This window comes from Polyodon spathula, chromosome 6, assembly GCF_017654505.1.
Source record: "Polyodon spathula isolate WHYD16114869_AA chromosome 6, ASM1765450v1, whole genome shotgun sequence".
In the NCBI taxonomy this organism is placed as follows: domain Eukaryota; kingdom Metazoa; phylum Chordata; class Actinopteri; order Acipenseriformes; family Polyodontidae; genus Polyodon; species Polyodon spathula.
Genome location: NC_054539.1, coordinates 70,871,238 through 70,887,037, shown reverse-complemented (window position 1 = coordinate 70,887,037; position 15,800 = coordinate 70,871,238). Strand labels below are relative to the sequence as shown.

Sequence of the window (15,800 nt, the reverse complement as noted above, 5' to 3'; positions counted from 1 at the left end):
CCAGAGCTTCATGTTCCCACAGGGTGAAATGAGTGGCTGCTGCTGAGAACCTTTACTTCTGTCTTTACTTCTGTCTTTGCCGTTGATAAAAAAAAGGTCCTAGGAGCCGTTTCCCTTTGAGGTTGCCATGTTCCTAGAGCGAGCTCAAAATAATGAGAAAAGAAAATACACCTCCCTCCATTTTATATCTGCTCTTAACAAGAAGAGAACAAGTCTCGTTAAAGGTAGTAGCAGTTACTCAGACCTCCTGTTACCCTACAAAACAGAACCATGTCAGGTGCTGTAAACTTGATGAGCTGCAGGGACATGAAAACCCAGTTCAACCCTGGCTTTTGGCTGGTGGTTTAATCTGTATTTTCCACATCGTTTTCATGCATGTCACAGTGGCACTTTTGACTGAATAATGAAATTCAAAAGCTTCCCATTCCTTATGCAGCAATTAAAAAATGTCCCACTGCTGATAAGAAAACGTATGTTGGCAACTGCCCCTTAAGTTTTACTTGTCGGTAATTTTTTTTAAGTTAACAGTGTATTTTTTAAAATGTGTTTGGAATTTCTGGATTAAGATTATGTGACCTACAATCATGTTCAATTTCATACTAAATTATAATTTTTGGATGACTTAATTCTTATGTAATGTACCCTCTGTGCACTGTACTTCAATAGGAGATGTTCAAGTTTGAATTTACAGAACAATGATGTCCATCTAATGGTGCAGTGTAGCGTATAATACACAATACAACAGCTTTGCTGTTTGTCCTTCATCTCAATTTGCCATGTACGCCACGTAATGTCAAGTCGTTCGTCTTGAAACAATAAATAAAAAAATGTAAGCTGCGTATATAACATTAAAAATGATGAACAAATAAGTAAATGTCATCTGCTGCTGGATAGAGAGATATTGCTAGTATACAGATATACACTAATAAGAGGGGACACAAGCAGCCTATAACCTTTGTTTAGTAGGGCAGTATATAAATCACCGCAAAGCGATGCAGCAGTCTTCCTTCCTAATGCTCAGGCATTCTTTCCTAACATTCTTTATACACTCATTACATCTGCATTCGCTTAGTTTACACAATGAAAGACAGCAGGGAGAACAGCGCAGTATGCAAAGCTAATGCAACAGGGTTTATGACAGCATTACATTTAAAGCAGTACTAACCCTTACATTGAAGTTGTTGTCACAGGCTGCCTGTATCAAAGACTGGAATGATGTAGTGGCTGCAACAAGAATAAATCTGGCCCTAGAACAGCATCTGCAGCCTGTGCGCCTACCTTGAGATGATAATCAAAACACTGAATAGTACATCATGCGGTGGACAGATTCCTGAAGCTGCCACACTAATGGAAATAGGCATTGTGAAGCCCCTGAAATGAGTACGTAAGTAACAGCCCTAGCAAGCCTGCATTTCAGGCAAGGCGAGTTCAGTTATTGGTTTGGTAGGGGGGCATTTCTGTGCTTTATTGGCAGAAGCCTGCAGTTTAGTGGGAAGCGTGCCCAGAAAAACAAATGTGTAGGGTTTTTTTGCATAATAATTATTCCACATTAATCCACCATGGACTTCTTATTACTAAGTAGTACAATGTAATAAATTATTTAATGAACACGTTGCTTATTTGTGTCTGAACCAGAATTTTTTAATATACACTTATAATTGACTTAAATAATATCTTAAGCAAATGACAGCAGTGTTTATTTACTTATGTTGTGTGTGTGTGTATATATATATATATATATATATATATATATATATATATATATATATATATATATATATATATATATATATATATACACTGTATATGTTGATTGTTTGAGTAGTATTGTTCCTTGGGATAATAAAATACTGAGCTCAAGTCATGTGATTTCATAAAAACGACAAGTGCTCAGTGTTTGGTATTTGAGTATTGCCAAAATGAGTTGATTAAGAATCTGTTTAAATAGCCATTTGAAAAGACATGATTTTAATTAACGCAAGAACAGCGAAAGATATGACCATGCCTCACTTGAGTAATGAAGATCGCCTGGTTGCTATCGACATGATTGAAGGAGGCCTGTCTGTGATAGAAGTTGCTTGGAGAATGAGATGTTCTGCTTCAGCAATCAGCAGACTAGTTCAGAGAAACCAGGAAACTGGCTCTATGAGGGAAAGGCCACGTCCTGGAAGGCAGAGGGTCACCACACCGGCCCAGGACCGTCACACCCGACTGATCCATCTGTGTAACCGCTTTCAGACTGCAGTGGCTGCAGTACGAGAATCTCCATGGAGAAATAACCCGTGCATCAGATGAATGCAGTTTTGCCCGACAGACCTGACGGAAGACGACGTGTGTGGAGAACGCTATGCTGACTGTTGCATTGTTCAAGCCAACCGTGAGGTGGTGGAAGTGTGATGTGGGGAGGAATCTCCTTTGGTGCAGATTGAGGGCAACCTTACTGCTCAGCGATACATTGACAAATTCTTCAAGGCAACAGTTTTTCCAATCCTGAAGAGTCGATTTTCCAGAAGGACAATACAAGACCACACGGTGCTAGGATTACAATCGCACGACTTCAAGAAAACAATGCTGCGGTCTTGCCGTGGCCAGCTTTTTCTCCTGTTGTCCAATAGAACATCTGTGGGACCAAATCGGCAGTGCCATCAACAGGAGACAACCACAACTCACCAGCTGGCTGCATCCCACAGCGGTCTGTCCAGAGGCTGATCATGTCTGTGCGTCAACGCTGCCAGGATTGTGTTAACGCTCAGGGAGGTCATGCCTGATACTAATTTTGTAATGTTTTCATTTTGAAAGTGTGTCACCTTTCATACCGAAAACTTATCATGATTCTTTGATCTGTATTTTTGTTCACTTTTCTGTGATTTTGTTTGATATCTGTGTGTGTGTGTGTGTGTGTGTGTGTGTGTGTGGGGAGAGTCACTTTTGTTTGGTTAAGTCACTGTTCTACTGCGTTATCTATTATAATTTGTGACATGACTTTATTATTCATCGCCTGAAATGTTTTTGTCAAAAAAATTTCTCCATTAAAAGGCAAATATTAAAAACGTTAAATATGCACTTACAAAGACAATAGATCATTTAAACAAATAATATGTAAAAACATAGTACATTGTGGGTGGCGGAGTGACCTTTTAAAAATGACTTATAATAACAAACAAAACCAGCAAGTGACACTATAGGCATAATTTCAAAATTTAAATCTACAATTAAGCCAACATACAGTAATACAGTTAATTAACTCAATTAACTTTCTTCCATTTCAATTCTAAAGCTCACCATTGCTCATCATATGAAAGGTTTTTAACCAATCCCAATTAAAGCAATTTTTAATTACCTGCAAAGCACCACAAATAATATACAAATCAACAAGCCCTCTAACCTGGAAGTAACATTTAAACCAGTAAACAGTACAAAACCAGGAAAGAGCCCGGGAGGTACATCACCGTGGTGCAGAGGAGAAATGATTAGGCTACATACGAATAAGGTATGAACAGGTGAAGGTTTATACATCCAAGGTAAGAAAAGGAATCTCCGTAACGTAAATTAAATAGATAAGTACCACAAAACGAGGTATTAACAAACAATGTTTTAATGCACAGCCCTTTCTCTTTTAATATCTACAAATAAATAGCCTCACAAATATAGTTCTCAACAAAATTTATACAGGTACTTAATATATTTTAGATTTAAAAATTAAATTCACAATTTTAATTATATATATATATATATATATATATATATATATATATATATATATATATTATATATATATATATATATATAATATATTGTCTAACAATTAAATTAAATATATGAATTTTGAATTTAAAAATAAAAAAAAAAAATATAACTAAATAAATAAATATATATAATATATATATACACACACACACACACACACACACACACACACACACACACACACACACACACACATATACATACATACATACATATGTGTGTGTGTGTGTGTGTGTGTGGACAATTTATTTTTCTTGTTACATAAAGACTACATTTCAGTTTAATAAAAAAAAAAAAAAACATTTCAACTAACATCCACCGTCTTTTTTTTATGTCCTATGCAAGGAAATGATTTTGATAACATGGGGTATGTGTACCTTATGTGTATTAGCGACATCTCATTATATCAACTGAATTAACATTACTAGACAAAAAAACAATTCAAAATAATTGGATAATTGTCTTGATTGTAAAATAACAAAATAACTTCTGTTGAATGTTGAAAGCTGTCTGTTACTAATTCAGTAGTCAGCACGCACATATCCGACCCTATAACATTTTTACTTCAGTGATGGTTAAATGAGTGTGACGCATGTCTGATCATTTCATTTTGGCCTGTTCCAACCCTTGTCTGTTTTTTCAGGGAACACAAAAAAGATACAATGTCAAAAATACATATCTGAAAGGACTGTGTTTTAAAATAAGTAGGCTTCCATTTAGATGTACTGTAGTTGGTTTTGTTGGAACAGTGCTATAGTTTCAACAGAAGAAGCATTTTAATTCAGAACGAATATTCTGAAAATATCACTTGCCAAAAGAGACGACTGTGCACACGTGGACTGTAATACAGTGCATACTTTTAAATCCGGTACGTATTGTAGCAGTATGTATAATTCCCCCTTAACGACCCAACAGCAAAATTAAATCAAAATGTTACCCATGCACAGAACTGCATAAAATGTAAAAGGCAATGCAATTTTGCAAAAGATTAAAAAAACAACACCACTTTCCAGAATTAAAACAGTATCCAAAGTCAGTATTCAAAATTGCAGAATATAGTGCTCGATAAGACCCTTATGTCACAGTTCACTTGAAATGAAAACGCACAAAAACAACTAAATATCAGATTTAAAAAAAAAAAAAAAAAACATCAGAGTATCTAGAACTGTGTAATGATTAACTTTTATATTACTGTAGCTTGTCTTGTTCACTTTGTTTTTGCTGCATTTTCATCAAGTGAAATTGGAGGAAGCGCCGTGTAACTGCACAATTAACACAGACTAACTTAAGAGAGATTTGTCATGCAAGGCCTGTGATAGATAAACAAGTACATTGTAACATTGAAGAGATGGGCTTTGTATCAGAAAACTGGTGACAGAAATCGCATGTGATGGGTAAGTGCATTTAATTGTTACATAAACAGTATATAATTGGGTTTGATTTTATTCTCAATACACGGGTGGTAAAACGCGACTGACATGTATCTGGGTAACGGATATCCGAGTGCTGACTGTAGTACACAATTTAAACCAATACATATAAAAAAGATGCTCCCTGATTTGTTTCACAGTAGAGGCAAATGGAGTATCTCCCAGTGTTCCCTAAAGGCCTTCGTAAAAGCTTGTGTCATTTGGAAGGTCAATATGACATCCATTCGTATGGCAATATTGTGAAAAACACAACATGCCACCAAAAAAATCGCTGACCTGAGGACTGTAGTGTACTACATACCCGAAACACCTGAAACGTATTTTTAACAGTCCAAATGCACGCTCATTGACAGATCGAGCAGGAGTACTTGGGTTGCAAAATGGTGTCATAATAAGCCACGAATACACTGTCCTGCACGCTCCACTAAAGTTGCAGTAACTTCACTACATCGCTTACAGCTATTACTTGCAGTAGCACCTACAGGCCTCTCAAAGGAACCACTTGCAAAGAAGTGCAGCCTTTAATGCAACAGGCAATGTGTTATATCTTTCTGTATCTCTTTCCAGACCTGCCTGCAGTAATTGGCAGCTATCAGTTACATAATGTGCTTGTTAGTCAGAGGTGATGTCTGCATTCACTGTCTGATAGGCATAAAAAAGAGCTATGGATTTGGAGAACTGTTTTTATTTTTTTTTATATCTCCTTCATCAAAATCACTTCACAGTGAAATGTTAATGACACCATGCCTCAAAATATATGTTGACCACTAGCCTTAAAAGAAGCATGACTTCAAAATCGCATTCCAGTGCATAAAACGTTTGCCCCAACTTTGAGCTCCAAAAATTGTGCCCAAACAGCCTTTAAACCAACGGCCTTTAAAATGCTAGATCTCAGAAACCATGGCAACCATAAAAAAGTATTTTAGGAAATGGCACTGGGGTCTCCCTGAATACTGATAGTTATTTGCTATAGATTCTGTTGCACAGTTTAACGTTATGCAGTTTTTCTATTAACTGATTTAGGACATACGGATATAGACCATAACTAATGGAAATGATCATAGTTCTTTTTTTTTTTTTTGTCAATATCTCTAATACATCAAAATTACTTAAAGTAGTTTGCGAATTTATAATGGTGGAAGACCCAAGCTTGTAAAAAGTAAAATGGTCTAACCATGAAGCAATCTAACTGTTAATAATGGAAACAAATAGCAAAAGATTATCACATAAACCATTTTTGAACGATACATTTGTAATGCGAAAAACAAAATGTTTTTCAATGATCTAGAACAAAGTGGATAACAAGCAGACAGACGGGTTTATTCGATCTCTGATGTCAATGACTCTGATGTCAACGACATAAGTCATTGTTTATTTTTGTATTTATTTATTGGTGTAATGTCCTTGAGAAAAGGTATACATTACAATAATATTATTTGTTTGGACAGTTATCCCCCACATTGAAAAAATGTGATCAAAGGTCATCAAAATGGGCATCTTTACAATTTTATGTATCATCAATCATAAATGGAGAAAAAACACATCTTCCCAGAATGTGGTGCAATTAGGCTGGAATGACCCATGTGTAAACTTAAAATTGAACTTTCTCTTCTAATTAATGGGAATTACCCATACCACAGCTACCTTAGAGGCTAACAGCACTCGTTAACTCCCAAGCTGACAGATTCAGCAAATATTTTCCAGGGCTTTTATTAGAGAGTTTATTTCCACTGCTTTTAAAATTTGTATTACTATTATTATTATTTAAAATTTAAGCAGCAGTAAAAAGTGTGCCAAAATCTTAACACCCTGTGGCACCCCTGTAGTATAAAAATCAACCTGAGAACTGGAATAGCTATTCACAGCAAAACTTACCCTTACTTACCTGGAGAACACCCTTTCTCTCAAACAGCAGCAGAGCGGCTATGACCCCTGACAGCTTCATGGCTGTTTCGCTAGGTATGCCACCCCAAACCTCCAATCCCACACATTATCACTTACTTAAAGTTCCACACGGACCTACTGGGCAGGCACTATGGTGAACGCTGATAATTTGGTATTTATTGTGATAATAACAGATGGTTATTGTCAAAAGTAAGCAATTATCAGCTTTAACCATGATATTTTTTGTGTATAAATAGAAAAAAAAAATGAGAAGGTATGTACAATTAGAAAATCCCTTAGTCTGCAACATTAGACCAATATGGGCTGTTTAAGTGTTCAGCATAACTATTCAGCAAAAATAATGGGAAAGCAGAAAGGTCTCAAGGGCACGGTGGTGGGTACAAGTGCAACCGGCGCAGTCTTTAACACAGTGGCAGCATCCATCAAGACAGCCTCCTCTATGCTCCTGGAATGGTAGCATTAGCAGAAAACCACCACAGCATGTTTTGATAAGCAACAGACATCCTACAGTGGCCCAAATATCGGGAAAGTCTATTATGGCTGCGCTCCAATTTTTAGTCCAGTCAGTATACAAGTTCCATTTTGGTAATGCAGCAGATTTAACAAACCTTGATAGATGGCTGATTAGAGGTGTTGGCATATGTTACTGGTTTAGACATTTCTCAACATTGATAACTTACTCTAAAAGCCATTCTGGAGAACAGACTTTCTGAAGGAGTCAGAAATCATTGAAAACCGGTTAGGTTTCCTTTGAGAATAAGAAAAGCACCTTGCAGACTCATCGTTTCTTTGAATCAGGACTGCCCATGGTGGCCCCACCTTTACTGGCGATATTATCACGTGAGCTTTCTCCTTTCTTTCTTACCCCTCTACATTTTCCAGATGTTATAACTGTCAAGTATTCTTAAATATTACCAAGAAATATACACCTAGACTTTTGTGGTTTTCATAGGATGGAAGACCACTTTGCTATCTAGGGTCCCTATTCATAAAAGTACTCGTCGACTGCCGTAATAAAACTAATTTCGCTTAAAACTAACGAAAGTCGTCCATTACTATTCATAAAATGATTTGAGAATACGGACGACTGTCGCAAAGCACTTTATGAATGGGTATACAGTTGTTCAAGAATGAAAATGTGTCTCTTTTTGATGACATTGTCAGCATTATTAATGTTCCCTGGGTGGCATCGGTAGCTGTTGCAAAAAGAAAAATGGAATCCACCGACAGTACTACTGGAACCCGAGTCTCCAGCAGCCAATACAACCGGAACCCAAGTCTGCAGCCGCCAGTACTACCGGAACCCAAGTCTGCAGCCGCCAGCACTACCGGAACCCGAGTCTGCAGCCGCCAGCACTACCGGAACCCGAGTCTGCAGCCGCCAGCACTACCGGAACCCGAGTCTGCAGCCGCCAGCACTACCGGAACCCGAGTCTGCAGCCGCCAGCACTACCGGAACCCGAGTCTGCAGCCGCCAGCACTACCGGAACCCGAGTCTGCAGCCGCCAGCACTACCGGAACCCGAGTCTGCAGCTGCCAGTACTACCGGAACCTGGGTCTGCAGCTGCCAGGCATGGGCAGTTTGCGAAACCTGATTCCGAAAAACAAAAAGGATTTTTTAAATAAATACTGTATTTTGTTTGGGAACGCTGGTAAACAGATTTCCATATGCAAACATAAGATTTCCATTCTTAACTGGAGGACCAAAAATAAAACAAACAAACAAAACAAAAAGCACTGTAGGAGGACGTTTGTAGGAGGGTTTTTGAATAATTTAATAATAATAATAATAATAATAATAATAATAATAAACCCTGTTTAAAGCAGGGAATCAATCAGGGGTAAGTTTATGTTTATGAATCACTAAAAATTTCACTCCATATTGCACAGTGTACACAAAATGGATCGTTTAGTGGTGTGAGGAAAAGAAGACTCTCTTTTGAACACTGATTGAGCCTCGCAGGTTCAAGAAATAAAAAGAAAAGGATGGCTGTCAGCCGCGGATCAGGGCAAAGAAATTAATAATAAAATAACTGTCTATTCTCAGTCTCTCACTTGCTCTCTGCTTCACAGTGCTGTTTCAAAATGTTTATGCCAGAGGATATGTTCTTGTGGGAGTATATATTTATATTAAACATTTTCTTTCATATAAAGCTACAGATTTTTTTTTTCAAAATAGGCAGTGTTAATTACGGGTATGTCAAACTAGATACCAAAGCAAGTATAGTAATAAAACATGTCTTTAAAAAAAATTGTCTGCCGAGGATGTCGTTAGTTTAGACTGTAGAAAGCATTCAATAACGTCTACTTATCACCAGCGTTTTGCTGTCGTTTACTCTTATGAATAGCAGGTTGACACTCAGGACTGATGAAAACCTTATGCAAATGAGGTAATCATTACCCTTCTCTCAATTCGTTAAAAACATGCCTTCATAGACGAAAACCGCATCTGAATTATCTGTTATGAACAGCAATGCTGTTAAATAGGTGACTGTGGATGAAATCCGATCACGTACTCCCGTTTTCTTGTGAATAGACCCAAAGATGTGCTCACTTGATGGAGCTGGTTTCCAGATTAGTAATATCATGGGTGGTGGGGGTGGTCCCAATATAAGTGCTCCAGCTGGCTGCTGATCTCAGGAACTGCAATTTATAGGGAATGTTTTTGTGGAACCCATCAATCTTCCAGCCTTTTCTCATTTAGTGGAAAACACCTACTGAACAAATTGAAGGGACCTCTATTGGTCCCGGGACAAGACTTACCATTAACGTATATGTAATCCATGCAACCCAAATGGATGATAACATTAACGTATTATGTTATGACGTCTAACTAGCGTTCTATGATGAAACCATCACAGATCAGTAGGAAAAAAATATATATTTTTGGTTCTGTACCCCCCCAAGGCATAACTAATTATATCAAACAGGAAAGACTTTACGCTCAGTTTCAGTCTTTACAATGAACATGCTGTGGTTTATATTGGTAAATCTGAAGGACCTCTTGTTAAGGAAGGGGATTAAAGAGGACAGTATATTAAGCTGTTAGAACAAGATTTTCAAAGGTTATGGTTTTCATATCAACATTTTCTTTTCATAACATTTCCTTTGTTGCGATACAGTCTGTGACAAGACCCATCTAGCTTAAGAGTTCCCTTTGATTACCAACTATCTTCTTTGCATTTGGGCTGGCTGGATGCTTACAGGAAATATACTGAACAGGTGTAATAAAAACTTAGTTTCATGCTTGATTTAAACAGAATCAAATGGAAAGCTGGAACGGTATAAAAGAAACAAATGTTATGGTAATTCATTCTTTGTTTACAATAACCATTAAGTAGTCATTAGGTACATATCAGTCGTAAGAGAGGAGATCAAGTTAGAAGAATCTTCTAGTCAGCCTAAAATAAAACACCACCCATGACAATTATATTATACATATATATATATATAGTATATATATAATATAATATATATATATATATATATATATATATATATATATAATATATATATGTATCAAAGAAATAGGCAAATATGGATAGACTGCAGTGAAATGTATTACACATAGTCTAACAGTAGTTATTATTCTCAAGTTACCAGTTTATCTCTGGAAGCATTAACAAGTTTTTATCATCAGTAATATTTTATCCTAAGATGTAGCAGAACAATATATGCTACAATAATTGCAAAGAACAGTGCAAACTATCACGGCTTGGACTCATTTCCTGATGAATCAACAAATCAATAAACATTTGCAGCTTTGATGCGGCCAAGCTGCTGCCTTACCCAACCCCCCTTTTACCATTTGCCTCGCATTCATTAAACATGGAAGCTTTTAACTGTCCTGCTGCGTACTTCGATCTTTTCCATTGTGCTGTACACTGGATGCCATTTTATGAAAATCCCTTTGCAATGAGACTGCAATATCCAATCTATGGTTTAAGAGGCTGCTATACTTGTAACCTATTTCAGACATTCAACAGCAGCATTCCCAGTCTGAGGCATGAGTAAGCAAGACAGAATCCCTGCCAGGAAAAGGCAGAGGAAGAGAGTTCCAGACCCAGGAAAGGATTCCTATATAAAGGACACCGGAATGCAATGAAGCCTCTGGGATAGCTGCTATTTACTAATTCTAATAACTTTCAACTGTTCTAGAGTGCATTCACAGTCACAATACACAGAAATGGCACGCATCAAAAAACCCACACAAAACTATCTGCCATGTTTGTATACCAAAGGAGATTCTTTATAACACTAGATTGTGCCCATTTTGGGATGCTGTGGTTTATTCATATACAATCTGCACAAGTGCACTACCTTCCAATAACCTCTGTGCTAACTTCGTCACAGATAGAGCCAGACAAATCCCTTCCATATCACTAGAACAATCAGTTATTCAAATGCTTGCCATCCTGTTTGGTCCCATGACCATCCACTAAATTGCAAAGGCTCATTTTTTATTGAAACAAATTTTCTTTATATAATGCATGCCTAGTTGAAAGACCTGCTTCTATCAACGCAGTTATTTGATTAATTGTCATCTGTACACTCTTTATCAGCCATTCACCTTTGAATTTACATTAGTGGTCTACAATTGGTGTGGCATTAAAAGCTATGCAGCATTTTCATAGATAAAAATTAAGTCTATTTACTGTTATTGTAAAAGGTCTGGTAATTATACCCACAATTATTGACCCTCATTATTTGTGTTCATAATATAAACACAACAAGGAAATTAAAAGGAGGCTTTGCATATAAACTAAATATCATGAACACTCTTTTAAAAAAAAAAAAAAAAAAAAAAAAAACATGATTTTACTTTATGACCTTAAGAAGCAATACAAAAGATGTTGCTATTAATCAGTCTGTTGGCCACTTAGTTTTCAAAATAAATAAGTCTGCCTGTTTAGCTGTGTGTAACCGACATGCATGTCATACTTAAAATGGAACTACACATCTTCACTATACAGTTAAACTAATTTAATGGTTGTCTGAAAACCTAAGACAGAAAGATTTTTTCTCTCAGTACAGACCAGCATGTACCTGGAGCCCATCTAAATACACAGTCATATAATAATAATAATAATAATAATAATAATAATAATAATAATAATAAATGACTCGTTTTTTTTTCTCAGTATAATGATTTGCACATATTAAACCATACATCATTATTTTACATGTGCAGAGTAGTGTGAACATAGCTGTACTGTAAACCATGCATAAACATTGCCTTTCCAAGTACAATTAGCAGCTAAGCTCAAACAGAACCTTATTCCTTTGGGCAACATGATTCACTTAAAACACAGACCAGCACAATGGATGGAGCTTCAAATATTTAGGCACATTTTATTATTAAATATGTCTTGACTGACTTGAACAGCTTTTCGCTTTTGTCCTGGATTCCTGCAAAAAGTATATTTTAAAACCAAGAATAAAGCTAATCATTCAAGTCTCTTATATTAAATAGAATGACGCTTTATCAAATACAGAATAACAAAATGTGTGCAGATCTGCACAGAACAGAACTGTTATTGCTCCTTGTTTGTTTTTTCATTTTTTTTCACCATTGCACATGCCTGTGTTTATTTAGCCTAATTACTAAGTGCACAGTATAATGACAGGGATATGAATAACCCAGAGTGCTCAATACATCTGTATCAGTACGATCTGATTTAATTGGACCTTTTTGCTATTTAAAATGGAAAGATTTTGAACATGAGTAATTCGACAATACCCCCCCCCCCCAAAAGAGTTAATCGTGTAAAACATGGAATTGTTTTCAAGAACACAACTTATACACCTTACTACAAAAACGGTTTCTGTAGTTCAATCTCCAGTTCATTTCATCAAATGGATATTTCACTCTGTTATTATGCCTGCCCGGTTTTTAAAATGTAAATATAAATGTACAGTTAAGTTAAAACGCCGTTTTAGTGGAGTGGGTAGCCGCAACAGGCTGATTTAAATAATTTAAAAGAGTAACTAAGAACTCGTAAAATATTCAATCTAAAATAACATCTTGGTACTTTGTTTAAAACGTTGTATTGTGATGGTGTGATAGAGTGAGAGAAATGTGCACGACTTGACGAACAAGTGCGCTATAAATCCTCGCAAGACAAGACCACATGATCGTGCTTCAGAGAAACAGTAAATGGTGGACATTTTCTTTTAGTTATACTGCAGAACCGCCCCCCCCCCCCATCCGGCAGAAATAAAACAATGATCATTACTAATGCCCAGGCACGTAAATACGGCAAGGCTATGGGATTCTTTTGACGCAAGTACGTCAAAGCTGTCTGGACCAGGAAACAAAAGCCACCTTCAATCACGAAGTTGGATTTTTCTTCGTCCTGGTATTAAAAAACAACTACACTACTGTGTCGCACTCCTGGACTCAGACTCCCCCCCCCTCGACCCCCTCTACATGTTTTAAAAATATTAACTCAGCACCTTCGTTTCTTATATAAAGTCCTGTAGGATAATTAACAGCAAGGACATATTTATTGATCAACTGCTGAGATGTACAAATCACCTGGGCAGAATTTTCGTGGCGTGCACTCAGTGTGGGGGCGGCGAGCGATAAGATGCATAGCCTTATATCAGCAATTGCATTAATCCCTTTGGAAGCTAGCAACCCTGCGCAAAACCCAGAAACGTTTAAATTTAACACATTCTTATATCAAACGTTGAAACCCCATGAACAAAATCTGAGGCACGCGTCAACATGTAGTTTTTTTTTTTTTTTTTTTTTTTTTCTGAGCCACGCTCTCGCTGCAGTGGAGCGTTATCCATGGTGCTGAAATGAATCCGCCCACCGCCAGCATTTCTGACGACACAATTGCATAAAACATTTAAAAGCCTAGCATCAAACAACAGCTATTCTAATATACGTCTTTGTTTTTGTTTTTTAAACATACAATTTAATATATAAGTGTTAAAAAAATACTGAAATGCAATGTTGTGGCTGAAACAATAAGCTGCCTGCTACTGTAACTACTTTTCTGAACAGCACCCGCTTGCCGATAGAAAAATGCCATAATGTTTCCTTTTTAAATACACAATTAAGTTATTTAAATCGCCCACTCGCTTACCTTTACTTCTATGTGGTGAAGTGCAGTCAGTTCTGTATGGGAAATGTCTGCGTGTTTAAATAGCAAACTGATTTTTTGTTCTCCTCCTTGCTGCAAAGGAGGTGCGCTCAATTGGGTCTAACCTCCTCGATTCTTCTTCAATGGAGTGGCGTTCTGCCCTCATCAAAGATGGCCGCCCTTTTTGACGTCACCACCTTTTAATTTAAATCTATCACGGGGGTGTGGCAAAGGGGTGATTTGAGTCATCAGTTGCTGTGGACCGCAATATTCTGCATCTTTTTGTTCTAGTATTTTAATATTAACTACAAGAATGTTCCAGTTAATCACTTAATGACGTTTTTATTCAGCTTGCCAAATATGTTTAGTTGTGGTCACCATTAAGACTAGTAGGCTACGTTTGAATTAAGCGAGAAATGTTTTTTTTTTTTTTATGTCAGTGCCTGGACTTGCTAATTTAGGGATAATGCAGCAGTGATTTGTTTTCGCCAAAGGGGAGGTCTATAGGGGTATCCCTACACGCAGGCTGATCCATATATGGAAAACATACGTAGGTTGCTTTTCAGACATTTGAAATCACCCAGACAAGACCAGCCCTAAAATTCACAGCGCACAGTGCGACACACAAGTTATTGCACAGCACTGCTTATTTTTTTCAGAAAAAATAAGCAGTATTTTAAATGTATTATTTATAAGAAATTACAAAAATGCATATTACAAGAAATTACAAGAAAGAAATGCCATTATTTAGAAACATTATTTAGAACTCGTTCAAGTAATAACTCCCCAGATCATCCTTTAAAACTACTCTTCATACCAGTAAGTAATAAAGGAGCCCCTTATTTTATAATAATGTGGCTCTTGAGAGGAGGAAGAGGAGGTATTGCTTACTCAAAATGTTGAAATAAAAAAGCTTTTCTCTAAAATGTAATATAACAATAAATACATAGCTTTAATGCGGAGGCAGACCTCTGATGCAAACTCTCCACTCAGTCACTGCTGCTTTGCTGTCATTCAAAGGAGGCAGATGCACTCTTGTCTCCTCTGCAATTATGATTACCATATCCATTAGCCAATCATATTCTTCTATTTCTTCAGCTGGCTTGCATGGAACACTGAGTAAAGCCATCTAAAAAATAGCCAAGGGTGGCATACCTCCCCTCCCCTTTTGCCTAAGCCAATCTCTGGACTATTTCAGTAGAACTGCATTCCTAACCATTATTATTGCTCAAGTATCTCATGCTTTCTTAATTGGATAACAAGCAGCAATTTCCAGGTAGAACTTCACATACTGTGCAATCCTGCTTTCCTGAAAAGCAAATAACACATTTCTGCAGAATGATGATGAACCCTGTACAATACACCCCAAATTCTTTGTTAAAACTTCCAATCAGCCATCTTAAGTAATGATCAAAACAACATCAATGCCTTTGGTAACTTTGTGTACTGTGTAGAAAGCTGAAGTATATCACAATACACATTTATAATGGTAAACACAAGCAATAGTGGGTTTTGTTTAAACACGGCAGAATCCTTCTATACTAATATAACAGAATAAATTTTGTATAATGATATTTTGCTAACTGAAATATGTCCAACAAAGCAATAATATGGGACTGGTAAT

General features: G+C 36.8%; 1 protein-coding gene across 2 annotated transcripts in view; it reads right to left on the bottom strand.

Moving 5' to 3' along the window:
• Positions 1-14,340, bottom strand: part of LOC121317557 (synaptosomal-associated protein 25-like) — a 49,308-nt gene extending 34,968 nt beyond the window's left edge. Inside the window, exon 1 of one of the 2 annotated variants that reach the window (XM_041253630.1) lies at positions 14,180-14,340. The gene's annotated coding sequence lies outside the window, so the exon portion shown is untranslated. The remainder of the gene's footprint in view (positions 1-14,179) is intronic. The other variant, XM_041253629.1, reaches the window with a different exon arrangement.
• Positions 14,341-15,800: the final 1,460 nt, after the last annotated feature.